Here is a 19,501-nt window from a genome sequence, read left to right as displayed (position 1 = left end):
CACGTGAGCCCTAGTGCTGGGGGGGGCGGAGGCGCGCGGCAGCGTCTAGATGAGGCGGGGGACGAAGGAGCGGGAGCTCTCCCCCTTGGCCTGTGGTTCGGGGGAAGGACAAACGCCCGCGCGCGGTGCACGCATTAATACCCCCTGCAGAGCAGGTGCGGGCGGTGGAGTTGCGGTGTGAGGCAGTAACGGGGAAAGAGCTTCCCCCATCGTGCTGCCTCCTCCCTGAGAGGGGGGCTGCCCTGTGCTCATCTCCCAGGTTTTCCCCTTTAGCTGCAGGGAGGTTCCCTGCAGAAGCTGGGAATGGGCGACGGGGTGGGTCATTTGAGGATGACCTGTTCTGTTCATTCCCTCTGGGACACCACCTGGCGTTGGCTATTGTCAGAGACAGGCTATTGGGCTAGATGGACCTTTAGTCGGACCCAGTACGGCCGTTCTTAGGTACGGACAGGTGGCTCTCGAGCTGGCTCTGTCCCTGAGCTCCTGTTTCCCAGTGAAGACACAATCTGTAACAGAGAAGGGCACCAGCGGCCCCCAACCTATCGTGTTCCCTTTGGCCTCACTGCCTTCCATTGCACTTCGTTGACACAGATGTTTTGGGGGTCCCTGAGCTTAGGGAGTTGGTACAGTTGCTTTCCCCGTGCCCCATTAGACTCCCTTACAAAGGGGAACAGCTGGTTGTTGACTGCCCTTTGATTCCTGTTTGGAGTCACATGCCATGTGAGAGACTAACCACAATTAACGGTAGCAAGGTGGAGAGAGATTTTCTGATCACTGTGGGCAGCGATCATGGCTCTGATGGGCTGAATCCCTGACAATCAGAATTACGTAGCAGGAAAAATAACCATGATGCTGGTGAGGCACTTACAGCAACAAACAACAGAAGTTGTTTTGCTGTCGCCGTTAACACCAGTATCTCCTTTGAAAGGCCATGGTGAGCGAAATCTCAAGTTCTGTTTCCAGTTCACTTTCCCTTATCCCATGAGGAGGAGCTATTGACAAAGGCTAAGTGCAGGTCAGACATAGGACAAACGTCTATAGCAGCCTTTGCCACTAGGTAACTTGCCAAGTGCAATGTCACATGAGACTTGATCAGCATAGAGAAAACAGAGCAAGGGTGAAAGCAGACAACTTCCATGGTGACCCTTTTAACCCTATGATTCTATGCAATGAGGACAGCTGTTCCTCAAAGAGCTTGCATACTAGCAATAGAAGCAGTGGAGATGCCTCCACAAGGAACTGCTATGCTATTCAATGGGGGACAGTTTAAGGAATCTGGAGATCTCTTTTGCCGTAGTTCCCATGTTTCAGAGAGGCAAGAGGCCACTCTCCTTCTGGAAGCAGAGGCCCATCCTCCATCTTGGGATCAACAGGTGGGAGCTCCTCTCCCATTGAGACTGACAGGACAGCAGCAGATGGATCTCCTTTACCATCCAAGAGTGACAACAGGGGTTCCCACTCTCCCTTGGAGGGGCTGGGGTGACACAGGGGGGCTCAATACTTACCCTAGTAGCTGGGGTGTATTTCCACAGGTTCATGAATTCACTGTGCACACTTCATTCTTCTGGCACGCTTTACTGGGGTGGTGTTTGGAAAGCCCCTAAAACAGTCCGGTGGGAGTTAACACCCCGTAGAAGTAAATGGGGTAGTTTGGTGCCCTAAGTGCTACTGGTTTGGTTCTGTTCAGACTCAGGCAGAGATCCCTGCATTGGTTATATTTGTTTCATGTTTTCAAGTTTTTCTTCATATCATAACCATGAGGGCTAGAAATGTAGGCCTTGTCTACATGGAAAAGTTGCACCAATCTAAATCACTTTTTAAAATGAGATAGTTAAAGTGGCACAAACCTCTGTGTACACACTCATTTTAGATTGACTGGTTTGTTTTGGTTTAATTTAAACCTGTTCCCAGCTAACTTAAGCTACATCAAATAAAGCCACTTTTATACAGAAATAAATGTTCACATGGGGGTTGCCCAGTTTTACAATATTGGCTTAAATTCACACATTAGGTTATACTGGTGCAACCAGTGGCAGATTACCTCACAGGCCAACTGGGCCCATGCCCAGGGGTCCCAGCCAATTTGGGGGCCCCCAAGAGCACCAGAGCTCTGACCAAGCCCCCTGCTCCTCCACCCTCCCCGGGCCCCACGCCCACCCAGGCCGGAAGCCAGAGCCACCCAAGGAGCCCAGGTCACGGGGGGAGCGAACCCTACACCTGCCCAGGGTGGGGGGCTGAGGTGCTTGAGAATAGTTCCCATCCCTGTCCTTGCCCCTGTCCTCTGGGGCAGGTGGAGGGTCTGGGAGCCTGGATGCTGGAACTGTGAGGGCAGGGAGGCCATGGCCCCTCCACAGTCCTCCCACATTTTAACAAAGGAAGCCTGCCTTGGGGCAAGTAAGAGAGTCAGCTCCAGCCCCTGTTCAGTCAGGGCTGGCAGGCTCCATGTGTGGCTGCAGCTCCCAGCCCCGGCTCGCAGGCAGCAGATGAGTCCCATTCTGGGCAGAGGGAGCCTGGCTCAGGGGAGGGGGAGGTTACAGTGTTGGAGACGGGGAGGGGATGGACGTAGTTTGGGGAGGACAGCACCCCCCCAAATGGGCGAGGTGTGGGGAATGCATATGGGGTCACGTGCCACTGCCTCTGCCCCGCCATTCTGCCAATGTTGAGCAGCTCTGCTTAGCCTGCGAAAGGGGGGGGAAGAGGCAGTAGGGAAAGGTAGAAAGAGGCAGAGGGAAAGGGGAGTGGAGAGGAAGAAGCCCTGGGGAAGGGTGGGGGGAAGGGAAGGGAAATAGGGGAGTAAGCTAGGGGGAGGGGAAGGGAGGTTGGTGGGAGAACAGGGGAGTGGGGGAAGAACGGGGGGAAGTGGGGTGGGAGGAGGAAGCAATAGGGAAAGGGGGTGGGGGAAGATGGGAAGGGGGAGTGGGTGGGAGACGCAGTGGAGGAAGGGAGGTGGGGTGGGGGGAAGAGAAGGAGAATGGGGAGAAGAGGAGCAGGGGGTAGGGCCCCAGGGCGAGGGGGGCATGGAGCCCAAAAGTTCTTTGTGCCCAGGGCCCCAGTAAATCTTAATCTGCCTCTGCACCTAATATCTGTTGATTTCAAAATCAATTGAAATAAATGGAAGCTAGATGCCAAAATACCTGTGAGGAATTAGGCCTAAGTGATTTAGGAGTCTAAATCCTATTGACCATCACTTAGGCCTTGTGTACACTAAACAGTTTCATAGGCTGCAACTCCGTGGGTGCTCTGGGGCTGGAGCACCCACAGGAAAAAATTAGTTCAATAACTAGTAAAAATTAGTGGGTGTTCTGCCACTGAAGAAGACAGGAAGATGGGAGGTCGTCCCCTGCCTGCCCCCCTCGCACCATTTTCCTCTAGAACAGAGGTGGGCAAACTAGAGCTCAGGGGTCACATCAGGCCCTTCAAATGTTTTAATCCAGCCCTCAAGCTCCCACCGGGAAGTGGCATTTCCATTTCCCAGCGGGAGGGTCTCAGGGTCCTGGTATTCCCATCCCAGGAAAGGAGCAGTGGAGCTAAGTCCTCCAACCGACCTAGAGAGACTGCTCAGGAAGCAGCCAATTAGGAGAGGAGGCTGCAAGGGCTAGCAATCAGAGGGTTGCAGGCTAGTATAAAAGGAGCTGCAGTCCAGACTAGAGTCCATTGTTGCTTGGAGCTTGAAGAGTGTAGATGGTACTCCTGGCTGTCCAAAGGGAATTGTAGTACCGCAGACTGCTCAGTGCTGTACTGGCAGGGAGTGGGAAAGAGTTGCTGGGCCTGAACATAGAAGAGCCTGAGGTAAGGGTGAAGCATTGGTGAAGGCTGGGGCTATAGGGAAGTGGCCCAGGGAACTGAAAGCAGTTTAGTTAAAGGAACATGGTGGCACGTGGCTGCTATTTTTATGGTCCCTGGGGTAGTAGTTGAGCCTGGGTCCCCTTCCCCCATAAGTGACTGGGGAAGTGGCTTACAATTGGACAGTGATAACTCCCCAGAAGGGGATATGAACTGTTAAGAGGTCAGCTGGAGAGCGAGGGCCAGAACAGGCTGGAGTGCATGTAGTTTCCAGAGAGGAAGCTATGGGAGTACAGCCCCCTACCAGGGTCAGAAGCGCTTAAAGACTTTATTGGATTAATACCCTGGAAAGGGTCTGTTTGAGTTGTGTTCCATACAGACACTGTGAGACTTGGCCAGAGGACTGAATCACTAGAAACGGCCAGAAAGGGTCACCGCAGACTGAAAGAGGTGCAGACACGCACCCGGACAAGGGGGTACTTGCCAGAGGTGGGTGCCACCCCATTGCAACCACCCATGAAATAAACAGACTAAACACTAAAAGTCACTAAAAAGGAACAAAAGTCACATGGAGTGGGACTCAGAAGAGCTGCATTCATACCTTGGTTCTGACACAGCTGTCCTGTGTGAGCTTCAGCAAGTCATGTGATCTCTCCATCCATCAGTTCATATTGCAAAGTGGGGACAATAATACTGCTTGTCTCCTAATCTATCCATCTTGTTAGATTTTTTTTTTTTTTTAAAACCTTCTGGGGTAAGGACTTAAATGTATCTGTACAGCACCTAGCACAGTAGGGCCTTGATCACAGCTGGGGCTACAAGGCCTTACTGTAATACAAATAAGTAACCAAGAAAAAAAGTAAACATAACAGCAATGCATATTTATTATAATAAGGTTGAGACACCAACAGGCAGAGCCTGGTACTGGGAGCTATATCTCACTTCTAGGTCAGGCTTTGATACTATTTCCCCATTTTGTCCATCAGCCATTGCTTCAATCACAAAATGACAAAAATTACCAGAGGTAGCACTGTTCTGCAGAACCTGCCCTATGGATTAGCCATTTCTCTCACTGCATCTTTTTGAATGACTTTACAGGCTCTCGGCCTTATTGGCACTTAATCCCACATGCCAACTGGCAGAGTGTAGCATCTTTTCTCCTCTCCCTTCTTCCAATCTGGAGAAGAACTCGGACAGAGTTGCTGATTGTCCAGCTCAGAAGAAGTGATAGTAAGAAAGGTGTGAATTCCTGATGTTAAAAAAAAAAAACAGAGAAAATGAATCTCTGCCCAGATTTTTCAGGAGGATCCTTGCTCAGGGACCCCTTGAAAGCAAAACAAGCAAAGCTGCTCTTGGCCCAACCCAAACACAATATCCCTCAGGGTGAACACTTCCCTCTTTGAAACAACACTTCTCCCAAAGTAATTGGTGTCTGGCTCTAGCATGCTGATGTGAGCCTGTACATAGCCAGTAAGTACAATGCAAATAATGGACGATAACACAAGAATGGCAGGTTACAGCCTAATGTTAATTATTTTAGAAATACATGTCAGTAATGACTAATGTAATGTTTTTCCTTTGATGGCACAGATGTTAGGTTAATGTAATCGGGAGCACTCTTACGTCCAAAAAGCAGACTGCACAGTGGATGAGCGAATTAAGTTAGGTAATAGACACCCTCACATAACCTTCTACTACTGAGTCCCTCACGTGGTTGTCTAAGGAACATGAAGATGGGTAGAGCACACACAGGTCTGGGAGTCAGGAGCTCTGAATCCTGTGCTCACCTCTGCAGCAGGTCTTCTGTATAACCACAAGTAAGGCATTTAAGGCCTGATTTCCTGCCCCCCACCAATTGAAGATGCTGGGAGTTGTGGATGTTCAGCACCACTTGAGTATCAGTCTACAATCTCTCTATGCCTGGGCTTCTCCAACTGTAAAATGGGATACTAATTATCTACTTCACACAGAACTGAGATCAGAAAAAGGAGCATGATCAATGCAATATTAAATCCTATAAAGACCATATAAAACTCAGACCATACAGGAAGCCGATCTGCTGATTACGAAGGTTTTATTTTTTACAGAACTTTCGCTTATAACTGTATTTTAATGACCAGAAAGTGATAGAGAACTCAATGGAAATGGCCTTTACAATCACCAGACATAACCCCCACCCAAGCTCTCTAAACATTAATTAAATGCAACACGTAAAGGCTTTTCAGAATCCACGGTGCCTCTGATAATGCAGGCAGAGAAATGCCTTACAGGAAAGAGAACCTTCTTACCTGGCGCTGGGAAAAGATTCTGTCTGCTTTCCAACTGCATGAGCCCTTCAGCCAGTGATCGTCTCATTGAATTCCTTGCTGTTGCCAAGAAAAGAAAATCCTATCTTACCCGTGAACTTTCTTCCTAGGATCCTCTATGTCAGTCTTCACAGTGGGGTCTTCTCCATCTCCATGACAGGCAGACCAGATCTTTGCTCTGAGCCTCAGCTTAGGACCAGCTATCATTCTGGAGATTTCTTCATGAGAGCTTCCAAAGCTGAAAAGATGTACAAGTTTAACAGTATCAGAGGGAAAAAGAAAAGGAGGACTTGTGGCACCTTAGAGACTAACCGATTTATTAGAGCATAAGCTTTCGTGAGCTACAGCTCAAAGCTGTAGCTCACGAAAGCTTATGCTCTAATAAATCGGTTAGTCTCTAAGGTGCCACAAGTCCTCCTTTTCTTTTTGCGAATACAGACTAACACGGCTGCTACTCTGAAAAAAGTATCAGAGGGGTAGCCATGTTATTCTGGATCTGTAAAAGCGGCAAAGAGTCCTGTGGCACCTTATAGACTTTTCCACTACGTGCATCCAACGAAGTGGATATTCACCCACTAAAGCTTATGCTCCAATACATTTGTTAGTCTATAAGGTGCCACAGGACTCTTTGTCAAGTTTAATAGTGCTACTCAACTCAAACCACTTGCAGCAAAGCCCTGACATGAAATTTATGGATTTCCTAGATTTCTGTCTTGCCTTTCAAACTGCTTAGCAAGTGAGCAACAGCCAGGAAAAAACCCTGGACATAATACAGTTGTCTGAGGAAGAGTCACCCTCTCTGATATGAAAGGTCCAACCATGAAAATTCACAGCGATTCCCTTTCTTAGTCCCCTCCAAGTCAGACAATGTTCATGGTGGGATGCAGAAAGCAGTAAATCATCCCTAGAGAGGTTGAGGAGGATTAAATTTATCCTTAGAGAATTGAAAAGAAACTTAAGTGTTAGTGGGGCACCCTGCCAGAGGCGCCATTTCAGATGGGGTGGGGGTGAGGGGGGCAACTTTAACTGTGATTCCAGGGGCTACTTAAGAACCTGAAAATTCTAGGGTGTGTTTTTTTTGTTTTGTTTGTTTTTATCTGCCAAAAAAACAAACAAAAACCGTAGAAATTAGCTGATAGGAACACTTTATCTAATTTCTATATAAAAGAGAATTAAATCAATATTAGACCCACTCAGCTCTACTACTAACATGTTCTCACATCTTGTCAAGTCACTTAAGGCAGGGGTTCTCAACCCTTTTCTTTCTGAGGCTCCTCCTAACACACTATTAAAAACTCGATGGCCTACTTGGGCCATAACAACTGTTTTTCTGCATATAAAAGCCAGGGTCAGCATTGGGGAGAGGGGTAGCAAGCTGAGCAATTGCCCCAGGGTCCCACACCACGGGGGGTCCTGCAAAGCTAAATTGCTCAGGCTTTGACTTCAGCCCCAGCTGGCAGGGCTCCAGCTTTCTGCCCTGATCCCCAGTGAGTCTAATGCTGGCTCTGCTTGGTGGCCCCCCTGAAACCTGCTCATGGCCCCCAAGGGAGCCTCAGACCTCTGGTTCAGAACTGCTGACTTAAGAGACATTGGTTAGGTTTAAAATTTTAATGTATATTCTTACTTTGTTACTAACTCTTGAATACAATAATTGAAACAATAGTAGAAAAATCTAATTATTTGCTATCACTTCTTTCAGTTCACCAAAGTTGGAATAGATCATTTAACTTTGGAAACATGCTACTAGGGTAAGGCCCTGTGAGTTTGTACTGTGCCTGCCTGGGGCTCTGGGTGTTATGGCACTACAGATAATAGACTAGAAACTGATCTTAAACAGGAGCGAAACTGACACTTTCAAGTAACTTTCACCGTATTGCCAATGCCAAATGCTCAAGAATCATGAGATTATGTAAAAATAATAGATTTTGTGTTCTTTTTATTTGCCTTCTGCCTTTTGAGCCTTTAGGATGCACTGGGATCAGATTTTGATGCTTTTTCCACAGCCATGAGAGCTAGAAACTTCCTTTTTCTTTAAAAATGAAGGCTGAAATAATCACATATCCACTTGACTCCAGGAGCTGAGACTTTAAGGAAAACAATCATTATCATGAGACTCATGAAAAATTGAATTGGCATTAGAATTAGAATTGGCAACACTAGCCTTTAAACAGAAGTAAAAACAGTTACTTTCCAGAAGGCTCTTAAACACAACACTAAAGTGATTGAGTTGCAGTTCTCTCAGGAGAGTATTTAAAGCCAAACACCAAGAAAATTCTGGATTTTGAAGTTGAGGAGAAAAATTGAGGCTTCCTAGCCACTGCAGGCGGAAAGTAAACAGGCACAGGAGCTCTGGGCATTTCTCCCTCTTGAAAGTTGGAGGGTCAAATCTTGTAGTCCTTAATCCAGTAAAACTTCTATTGCTATCAGCACCTCTACTCATAGATATTAACTTGGTCAATAATTATACACTTCATATTTAAATATCTGAACCATCTTATCCAGGACTCCACATTTTATGCACATTGGCTCAGGGACTACATTTTCTGGCGTATTCTGAACAGTGGTGAGCACACAGATGGTGTCCAGTGAATAATACAAATCATAACAATAATCGTTGACTTATGGACTTTGTGGATGCAGTTTCTGTTCTTTGTTCTGGAGTTGGCCTGGATACAGCTGAAACCCTAAGAATTTGAGGCATAAACACATCTGATACTTATACAACACTTTCTCATTCCTTCCTTTTCTCAAACTCAGAACAAAAAATTACAGAACGAAATGGTTTTCAGGTAAATCTAAAATGCATAGCAGCCATTGCTCTACAACTCCACATGGGGTAGCACTTTAACGTAGCTGTGTGATCACGGCACCAATGCTGGGAGAGAGCTCCCAGTGCTGGTGCACTTTTCTACACTGCCACTTTACAGCACTGAAACTTGCGGCGCTCGGGGGGGTGTCTCTTCACACACCTGAGTGAGAAAGTTGCAGTGCTGTAAAGTGGCAGTGTAGACAAGGTCTGAGCAGTACAGATCATTCTGAATCAACGAGCTGTCCTCTTCATTATTGACAGACTTTTTTGTCAACTGCAAATTCTAGAAAGCTTAGTTGACAGTCTGAGATGTTGCTCCAAGCCCCAGCTTTAGAGATTTCTCATTCTCTTTAGAGGATCTTGAGACTCTCACATGAAAAGTTTTAAAATTGCCACGAGAGTTTTGAAGGCATCAGGATTTTTTGACATATAGCAGACCTAGCAATTTTGTGGTGTTCTTTTAAGATCTGATTGTAAGCAATATACTTCTCTAGTCCCTGTGCTTGAGGGACTGAGTTCCTGAGAAGGAGGCGAGAATGTGTTACTGGTGGAGCGGGAGAGACTGAAAGGACAGAGTCTGAACGCATGTGTCCTACATATTTCCCTAAGAAAAAGGGTAATAACTATATAACCTGTAAGATACTTCCCCTCTGTCCCCCCGCTCCTCCCGGCCATGGCAGCTGCTAATGCTCAAATTATGGGGGGAAGAAGTAGGGGTCCTAAATGAAAGGACATTTTATTTTTAGAACACAGGCCCAACTTCCTCTTTTAAACACGCCAAACTCACAATGAAGTGAGTTTCAGTGAAGTCACACAAATGAGGGTCATTCTTGTCAGTTGCCAGCTTGTGCAGATCAAGGAGTGACTGGTTCACATTCTTTTCCAAAACACAAATGTTGAGTGCAATGAGTTTCCAGTCCTGATGGACACACTGGGCCAGATTTTCAATAGAGCTCAGTGCCCAACCGCTCCCATTGAGCACCTCAATGAAGTAGATGTTCAAAATTGCTTAGAGCCTAGCTGCTCTCAATGGGAGTCTGGCCACTTCATCATGTTCAATAACTGGCCCATTGTGTCCATATTCTGCCCTCATTTACACCCACATGACCCTGAATATTTTTTCCATTTTACTGAAAACTCTTACTTGAGTATTTGCACTGACTTCATTGAGAGACCTGGTGAGTAAAGACTACTTATGTCAGGAGCAGGCCCTCTGGATGACTCTGATTTAATTGTGACCCCAGGCTCAGATCCTTACCCTGATGCCCTAACTCCATGAAAGGATATAGAGTTGTAATTAGGGGAAATGTCATGGAGGGTGCTCACTGGGATCGAAGTCACTGGCTGCACTGCTCCAGACTCCTGGGGTTGCCTCACCCCCTCCAACTTCCCCCAACCACTCTAGATGGGCGTGAGCACAGCCTGGCTGAGCCCAGGAGGAGGGAGGGCACCAGCAGGAGATGGGCTCCCACAGGATTACAGGGCCCCATCTAAGCGGGCCAAACACTTCCACCACAGGGAGCCACTTTGCAACCCAGCTACCATGCTGCTGGGGCTTAGCTCACGCCCAGGGGGAGAGTCAAGGACAGCAGGGAAGAGACGGGAAGTTGGAGGAAGGGACAGGAAGACGTGTTGAGATGCTTGTTCTCAATGGGAGTGAGGGGACCCAGGACGGCTGCTCTGCAGGGGGAGGTGGGAATGGGTGTGTCAGCGGGAGAGGGTGTGGGTCTGTGTGTGTTCTGATGAGAAGTGGGATGAAGTGAGGCTGGGTGGAGGCCCAGGTGTCAAGAACAGGGTGGAGAGTCAGTGGGTGTTCTGCCTGGGGAGTGGGAGACTGTCAGGGATAGGGAAGAGAGAGGGTTGGTGCTCTGCATGCAGCGCAAGGGAAGCTACTGAGACTCTGCAGGGGTGCCGCCTGCTCTCAGCTGGGAAGGGGGATAGAATCATAGAATATCAGAGGTCATCTAGTCCAACCCCCTGCTCAAAGCAGGACCAATCCCCAACTAAATCATCCCAGCCAGGGCTTCGTCAAGCCTGACCTTAAAAACCTCAAAGGAAGGAGATTCCACCACCTCCCTAGGTAACGCATTCCAGTTCTTCACCACCCTCCTAGTGAAAAAGTTTTTCCTAATATCCAACCTAAACCTCCCCCACTGCAACTTGAGACCATTACTCCTCAGTGGTAGCAGATGACAGAACGAGAACAGTCTAGATCCATCCTCTTTGGAACCCCCTTTCAGGTAGTTGAAAGCAGCTATCAAATCCCCCCTCATTCTTCTCTTCCGCAGACTAAACAATCCCAGCTCCCTCAGCCTCTCCTCATAAATCATGTGTTCCAGTCCCCTAATCATTTTTGTAGGCCTCCGCTGGAGACTTCCCAATTTTTCCACATCCTCCTTGTAGTGTGGGGCCCAAAACTGGACACAGTACTACAGATGAGGCCTCACCAATATCGAATAGAGGGGAACGATCACGTCCCTCGATCTGCTGGCAATGCCCCTACTTATACAGCCCAAAATGCCGTCATCAAGGACACACTGTTGACCCATATCCAGCTTCTCGTCTACTGTAACCCCAGGTCCTTTTCTGCAGAACTGCTGTCTAGCCATTTGGTCCCTTGTCTGTAGCGGTGCATGGGATTCTTCCGTCCTAAGTGCAGGATCCTAACAGTTTGTGTTTCTCTTGCTAGGGCTGGCTGCATCTGGCCCCAGCCCAATTGCCCTGGTTCCTACCTTCTCCCCTGCCTCACCCTGAGCACCATTGTGGCCACTCCAGCCCTTCTGGGTCCCACTCTCACCTCCATCCCTAGCAATCACGGAGCCCCACTCAGGGTAAGTCACCGGTCCAGCCCTTGCAGCACCTGCCCACGGACAGAGGAACTTGTCAGTGGCCTGTGAAGTGGATGGAAGATTTCTGTGTGGCTGTGCGTGCACACAGTGTACAGGGAAATTGGTGAGAAGAAAGAGGGCCAAATCACTTCCCGGCTGCATCCTTGAATAAAGCAGAAGCGAGGTGGCCCTTAAAAGTAGCAAGCTCCCCTCCACCCCCCCCCCACTTCCTTGTAATTCAAGCTCTGCAGTTGACTCCTCGCAGATAAAGCAGCATGTGGGGATAGAGGGGGCGCTCTGGAGCCTTCTTAACCATCTCAGCACAGACCTTGCCTATGTGCTGGCTGGGATCAGGAATCTCTTCCTCCTGGTTGGTAGGAAGAAAACTTGCCTTCCGCCGAGAGTCCAGTGAAACTTTCCTCTTTGCACTGAATGCTTTGGGAATAAGGGTCCTGTGCCTAAGGAAGACATGGGGAGGGATGGGGGCTCTGAAAAACACCTGGTTCCATGCCATTTATTCTGGTCTCTCCTTAATGAAGGGAGCTTCCATGTGGCCTCCTTAACTATCTCTGCACAGACCTCGCCCACATGCTGGATGGGAGCCTGGTTTCTCTGTGGCCTGCTCAACTGTCTTGGCATGGACCTCGCCCGCATGCCAGAGGGGAGCTTTGCTTTTGCCTCAGGAGTCGCTTGGGGGACATTTAGTTAAACATGTTTGTAAATCCTTTTGCAAAGGGAGCCATCGTGTGGGCCATCTGGAGGCAGAGAATTCCGGAGAGATCTACTGTGGGGTGGGCCTAAGCCAAGTCTCTGAACAAAGATCTGCTCTGTCCCCAGCTATCATTAAGGTGGGGAACAGGGGGGACTAGAAAGTCTTCTACAGAGGGGACTAAAAGCTTAGAAGAACATGCTATTACTCATTCTAGCTCCTGTTCCTCTCCCCTTGCTCTGCTCCTGAACCCCCATTTCAAACCCCCAGTGCACTGAAACTTTTGATCAATTTGACACAATACTGTCCCCCCACACTTCCAAGTCATTGTACTTTTAGAATATCATTAATAGTAAATACTAAACAGACTTAGTAAAAATGCTTGTTTGCAATATTGTATTAATTTTCACATCATGTAAAAAATCCTAATTATACAATGAATTTAAAGTATTCTGTTCACTATTGATTTTTGTAGATTTGACTGAATGTGTGTATCTGATATATAAATTTGTAAATTTTAGATGTTATAACACGTGATCTATTAAAATGAAGACTAAAAGTGAATAAAGTATCATATGATCATGGCATATGAAAAGTATCATGGGTCACTTGCTGGAGGATTCTCTGCTCCTTGAGGTCTTCAAACTACAATTTGAGGACTTCAATAGCACAGAGATAGGTGTGAGGTCTTTTTTAGGAGTGGTGGGTGAAATTCTGTGGCCTGCATTGTGCAGGAGGTCAGACTAGATGATCATAATGGTCCCTTCTGACCTAAATATCTATGAATCTATGAGAAGAGTCTTGACAAGTGGATGACTCAGCTAAAATTAAAGTATATTTCCAATTCCATAATCTAAACACAGGACCCTTGTGGCAACACATCATAGGGTGATAAAATACCTGTAAAAGAACACATTCTTTTAAAGGTGCATTGGTGCCACTATTGTCAGCTTCAGTCTCAACAGTGACTCAAGCATATCTTTTTGGAGTGGAGGATTTTTTTTTCACCAGGAACTTGGTGATCTGAATTAGTTAATCATGAATCACTGAACAAGTGTCAGTAACGTTCACCTTGTTTGAAAAAACAGCTTAAAGAAAGTGTAATCTCATTTGGTTCTTCTCCCCAACCACTGTTTATAACATTAAACAGTCATTCCCATTGGACTGTTTGTTCCTTGTCAACAGAAAGCACAGTCTACTCTGTGTTGTGATACATCTTGAACCAACATTTCATCGTTAAGAAAAAAATGTTTTGACTGATAAAATGGAAAACTAGGACAATTCAGGCAGCTAGTAGGACAGAGTCCTTGTCATAAACAGGGCATATGGTCTCTTTCCCTAAAGCATGTGTGGTAAGCCCTGTTCCATCGGTTGCCCTATTGGCTGGGGAAACAACAATGCATTGGATAGCCTGCGATTGTGGACTGTGTTGTAATAGATCCGTGATTTGCAACCTTTTTTCATTTGAAGACCCCTACAAAATTTCAAATGGAGATGCGAATCCCTTTGACATAGCCTACAGAGCAGAAGTTGAAAACCACTGTAATAGATCATCACGCAAATTAAGAGTGGTGCTAAAAAACAAACAAACAAACAAAAAACAGAGGAGGATTGATCGGATCCTTTTTAAAGAAAAATAACATATTGCAGTACCAATCTTGTTTTGTAGGCTTGTTCTATTAAATTTCTGTCATTCTGTGGCTCCCCAGTAAACTTCTCACTGGGCTATGAGACCAGGAAGTGCTGGCCAAACACTCCTAGCTGCAAGTTGTTTTCAGAACAGAAAAGATACAATGAAATAGGAAACTTTATTCAGAAAAGTTTCAGAGTAGCAACCGTTTTAGCCTGTATTCGCAAAAAGAAAAGGAGAACTTGTGGCACCTTAGAGACTAACCAATTTATTTGAGCATAAGCTTTCGTGACGAAAGCTTATGCTCAAATAAATTTGTTAGTCTCTAAGGTGCCACAAGTACTCCTTTTCTTTTTATTCAGATAAGATACTCCAGTCATCTATAGCCTCTTTTACCCCTTGTGACCCAAGCAGTTAGCCAGTTCAGTGTCTTGCAGCTCGTTTCCATTAGGAGGAGTTTAGGAATAAATTATTAGGGCCCTACCAAATTCACAGCCACAGGCCATGAAAAACATGTCATGGACAGTGAAATCTGGTCTCCCACTGTGAAGTCTGGTCTGTTGGGTGCTTTAACCCTATACTATACAGATTTCATGGGGGAGACTAATGTTTCTCATATTGAGGGCTCTGACCCAAAAGGGAGTTGCAGGGGGGTTGCAAGGTTATTTTAGGGGGGCCGTGGTATTGCCATCCTTACTTCTGTGCTGCCTGGGTGGCTGGAGAGTGGTGGCTGGTGGCCGGAGACTTGTGGCTATTGGCAGGGCACACAGCTCTGAAAGTGGTGCCCCGCCATCAGCAGCGCAGAAGTAAGGGTGGCAATACCATGCTTATTTCTGTGCTGCTGCTGGTGGTGGCTCTGCCTTCAGAGCTGGGCTCCTGGGCAGCTGAAGAGCTGCAGGCCAGCTCTGAAGGCAGTGCCGCTGCCAGCAGCAGCACAGAAGTAAGAGTAGCAATACCACAAACCCTCCTACAATAACCTTGCGACCCCCCCCAACTCCCTTTTGAGCCAGGACCCCTAAAATTACAACACTGTGAAATTTCAGATTTAAATAGCTGAAATATTGAAATTTACAATTTTAAAAATCTTAGGACTGTGAAATTGACCAAAGTGGACTGTGAATTTGGTAGGGCCCTATTGATGATGGAGTCAGGTATTTCTTTGATGGAATCCTATTTATTTACAAAGAATGTAAAAAGTCGTATTTCTCTGAATGCACTAGGAATCAATCAAGAGGAGGCAGTTTCTTTGCTCAATATTCCAAGCCTCTTTTGCCAGCCAGCCCACACTCTACTACAAAAGCGGTCTCTCCTAGCATTATGCTACAAGTGTGATTCTGGCTGTCTTTAGCTTCTGCCTGCTTTCTTTGTCTGCTTCTGTTGTGTTCTCTTTTCACTGCCTGTGTGTGCATGCGCACACACACACACACACAGTTCCACCAAAAACAATAAGCAGCCCTCTGCGTTTCCAGTCAGCCCTCCAGTGAAACCCCTCTGTCCACATAGCTCAGCTCTTGACTAGCTTTGCATGTGCCCTGTGTTTTGGGTGGTGGCTCCTGTGTTTCAGCTATCTTATTCCAAAAGGAGCTTATTTGCTTCTTACGTTTATCCTGAATGAAGAGTGGCTGTTAAGCCCATTAGCTTCAATGAGTTTTCACTGAACTCCCAGCATAATACTTCCATGTTTCTTAAAGATGCCTCTCATAAAAGAACCAGTAGCTTCACTTACCACCATCCTTCCCCCGCCCACAAACATCAACAAATAACAAATCTCTAATTTACATTTCCCTTCCTAGCTAGCTTCCAAAAATAACCACATGGTGGCAGACTGATTTAACACATACCTAGTAAAAACAATTTATTTGACAAATATTTTTTTTAAAAAAGCAATTCAATGAATTGGGGCAAAAGCTCACATAATAATATAAGTGCTCACTTGTTTAAGGTAAATAACCCCAGTGTTCTAGAACTTGCAGGTGGCTTAAAGCCTGTTAGCCCTCCCTGGCTGTTTGAGTTTCCCTCTGGGGAAGATCTATTCTTCTGCTGGCCTCCTGGCAGACAGGTGCCAATCTAAAAGGCGGGTCCTAATTATGTCCCATTTCTCCTACCCATCATCCAACAAGATGGGGTACAAATACAAGTAACACCTCTTTTTAAGTAGTTTCCACATACTTAAACACTTAGCGATAACAAGTTGTATGCATGCTGCTGCTAAGAGCATTTTATATATTTAGCACTTTAAATTATGCACAGTGATGTATGCTTCCTAATGAATAAAATAAGTGATATTGCCCAGGAGCTACTTGAAAAAAAGATACCTCATAAACTAAGGAGGTTTCATAGCACAAAGGCTACAACTTCAGTTACCAACCTTAAACAGATAAATTACAATTTCAATTTCAATAAATTACAATTTCATCCCTTCCTGTTGTTGCTATTTTGTGGCCAGTTATTCTGACCCTAAACTACCTTTTGACCAAATAAACAGCTGAACATTTATCATTGTTTTGCCCACGCAGACCTGGACACAAACTTGGACCATAGGCTAAAAAGAACAGACACTGGTGGATATTGTCTTAATAGCATTGACTGACTCCATTCATTCTGAGGGTATGTCTACACATGGAGCTGGGGGTGTGACTCCCAGTTTTCATGGACATACGTGCACTAGCTCAATGAGCTAGTGTGCTAAAAAGAGTAGTGTAGTCAGGGTAGCATGAGCAGCACTGAGCAACCAGCATGGACTAGCCATGCCAAGTATAAACCCTCCTGAACCCTATGGGTATGTACTTCACACAGCCGTGCTTCCATGGCTACACATGAGTATGTATGAGTATGTAGGTATTTTCCACTGAATGCATCCGATGAAGTGAGCTGTAGCTCACGAAAGCTTATGCTCAAATAAATTTGTTAGTCTCTAAGGTGCCACAAGTACTCCTTTTCTTTTTGCGAATACAGACTAACATGGCTGCTACTCTGAAACATGAGTATGTGTAAGTGAGCTTGGAATTACACCTACACTTGGAACTAGGAGTAACCAGAGAGTTGTTAACCTCTCCCTACAACTCTGGCCCAAAGTGGTGACAAAATTTACATCGTGCAAGACTATGCTGTACCACCAGATGCCACTAGCAACTAGAGTGATATTTTTATGTCTAGCATACTATTCAGCCTCTAGATGTCTCTGTGCAGTATAGAGTTAAAGATGGGGAATGGTCCCTGTTTGGTAAACTAGGGAGACAAAGCTGAAACTCTAGCTTTATAGAATGCTGTTTGCTAATGGCTGTAGCTTATAGTTTTCTTTAATAAATGAGCTGGACTGTGATTTCACATATCATGGCAGCAGCTGCTTGGCTGGCATCCCACCAAACTCCCTGCTCCTCAAACCAAAATTGTATATCCAGATTGAACAAGTCATAACCACTATCAGATAAACGTAGCTGGAGAAAAACACACCTGGGCAATTGTACAAAATAGTCAAATGTTCTAAGGAGGGCCTTACCAAATTCAGTCCATTTTGGTCAATTTCACGGTCATAGGATTTAAAAAATCATAAATTTCTTGATGTCAGATATTTAAATGTAAAATTTCATGGTGGTGTAACTGTAAGGGTCCTGACCCAAACAGGAGCTGTGTGGAGGTGGCTGCAAGGTTATTGTAGGGGGTGGTCTTAGTACTGCCTCTGTCAAGGTTCCTCCCCCACTCTGAACTCTAGGGTACAGATGTGGGGACCTGCATGAAAAACCTCCTAAGCTTATCTTTACCAGCTTAGGTCAAAACTTCCCCAAGGTACAAAATATTCCACCCGTTGTCCTTGGACTGGCCGCTACCACCACCAAACTAATACTGGTTACTGGGGAAGAGCTGTTTGGACGCGTCCTTCCCCCCAAAATACTTCCCAAAACCTTGCACCTCACTTCCTGGACAAGGTTTGGTAAAAAGCCTCACCAATTTGCCTAGGTGACCACAGACCCAGACCCTTGGATCTTAAGAACAATGAACAATCCTCCCAACACTTGCACCCCCCCTTTCCTGGGAAATGTTGGATAAAAAGCCTCACCAATTTGCATAGGTGACCACAGACCCAAACCCTTGGATCTGAGAACAATGAAAAAGCATTCAGTTTTCTTACAAGAAGACTTTTAATAAAAATAGAAGTAAACAGAAATAAAGAAATCCCCCCTGTAAAATCAGGATGGTAGATATCTTACAGGGTAATTAGATTCAAAAACATAGAGAACCCCTCTAGGCAAAACCTTAAATTACAAAAAAGGTACACAGACAGAAATAGTTATTCTATTCAGCACAGTTCTTTTCTCAGCCATTTAAAGAAATCATAATCTAACACGTACCTAGCTAGATTACTTACTAAAAGTTCTAAGACTCCATTCCTGGTCTATCCCCGACAAAGACAGACTATAGACAGACACACAGACCCTTTGTTTCTCTCCCTCCTCCCAGCTTTTGAAAGTATCTTGTCTCCTCATTGGTCATTTTGGTCAGGTGCCAGCGAGGTTACCTTTAGCTTCTTGACCCTTTACAGATGAGAGGAGCTTTCCCCTGGCCAGGAGGGATTTCAAAGGGGTTTACCCTTCCCTTTATATTTATGATGGTAGTGTATCACCATCCTTACTTCCACGCTGCTGCTGGCAGGGTGCTGCTTCAGAGCTGGGTTCCTAGCCAGCAGCCACTGGTCTCCGGCCACCCAGTTCTAAAGGGAGTGCAGAAGTGAGGGTGGCAATACCACAACCCTCCCCCCCCAATAATATTGTGACACCCCCCCCCCCTGACACACAGAGGTGGATTAAGGTTTCCTGGGGCTGTGGGCCAGAGCAAGTGGGAGGCCCACCCCATCCCTTCTGCCTGGGGCCCTGCCCCCATTCCCCACTTCTGTTTGCATCCCTGCCCAGTCCCACCCCTTTCTGCCCTTTCCCCAGGGCCTGTCTCTGTTTCTCCCAGGGTGCTCCCCTTTCCACCACCCCCACTGCAGCCCCACCACCCCTTTTGCTCCTTTCTGCCTCCCCCAACTATGGGCCCAAGACCAGAGATGCTTTGTCCCCATGCCACGGCTCCAGGGCTGCAATGGGGAGTAAGAGCTCCTCCAGTCCCAGGCCACCAGTGGAGGTCTGCGTGACAGGGCTTCCTCTGCCACCCCCCCCCACTTCTGTGGGGGACCAGGGTTGGGGTGCTGGGGCTTCTCCCACCCGGCACTTCTGCCAGAGAGCAGGTCAGGCACAGGGGCTTGCTCTGGTGGGGATGGGCGCCTCTGGGGAGGAGGTGGGGCTGCCCCCAACCGGCTTCTGCTGCGAAGGGGGTCTAGGGCTGTTGGGAGAGGGGGCTTCCCTCATCCCACAGCTGCAAATGGGGTCAGAGGCCACTGGGGAAGGGGGGGCTTCCCCCATTCTGTGGCTGCTGCCAGGGACGGAGGCCACTAGCGAG

This window comes from Lepidochelys kempii, chromosome 2, assembly GCF_965140265.1.
Source record: "Lepidochelys kempii isolate rLepKem1 chromosome 2, rLepKem1.hap2, whole genome shotgun sequence".
NCBI classification, from domain to species: Eukaryota; Metazoa; Chordata; order Testudines; family Cheloniidae; genus Lepidochelys; species Lepidochelys kempii.
Note: the sequence above shows the minus strand (reverse complement) of the source record.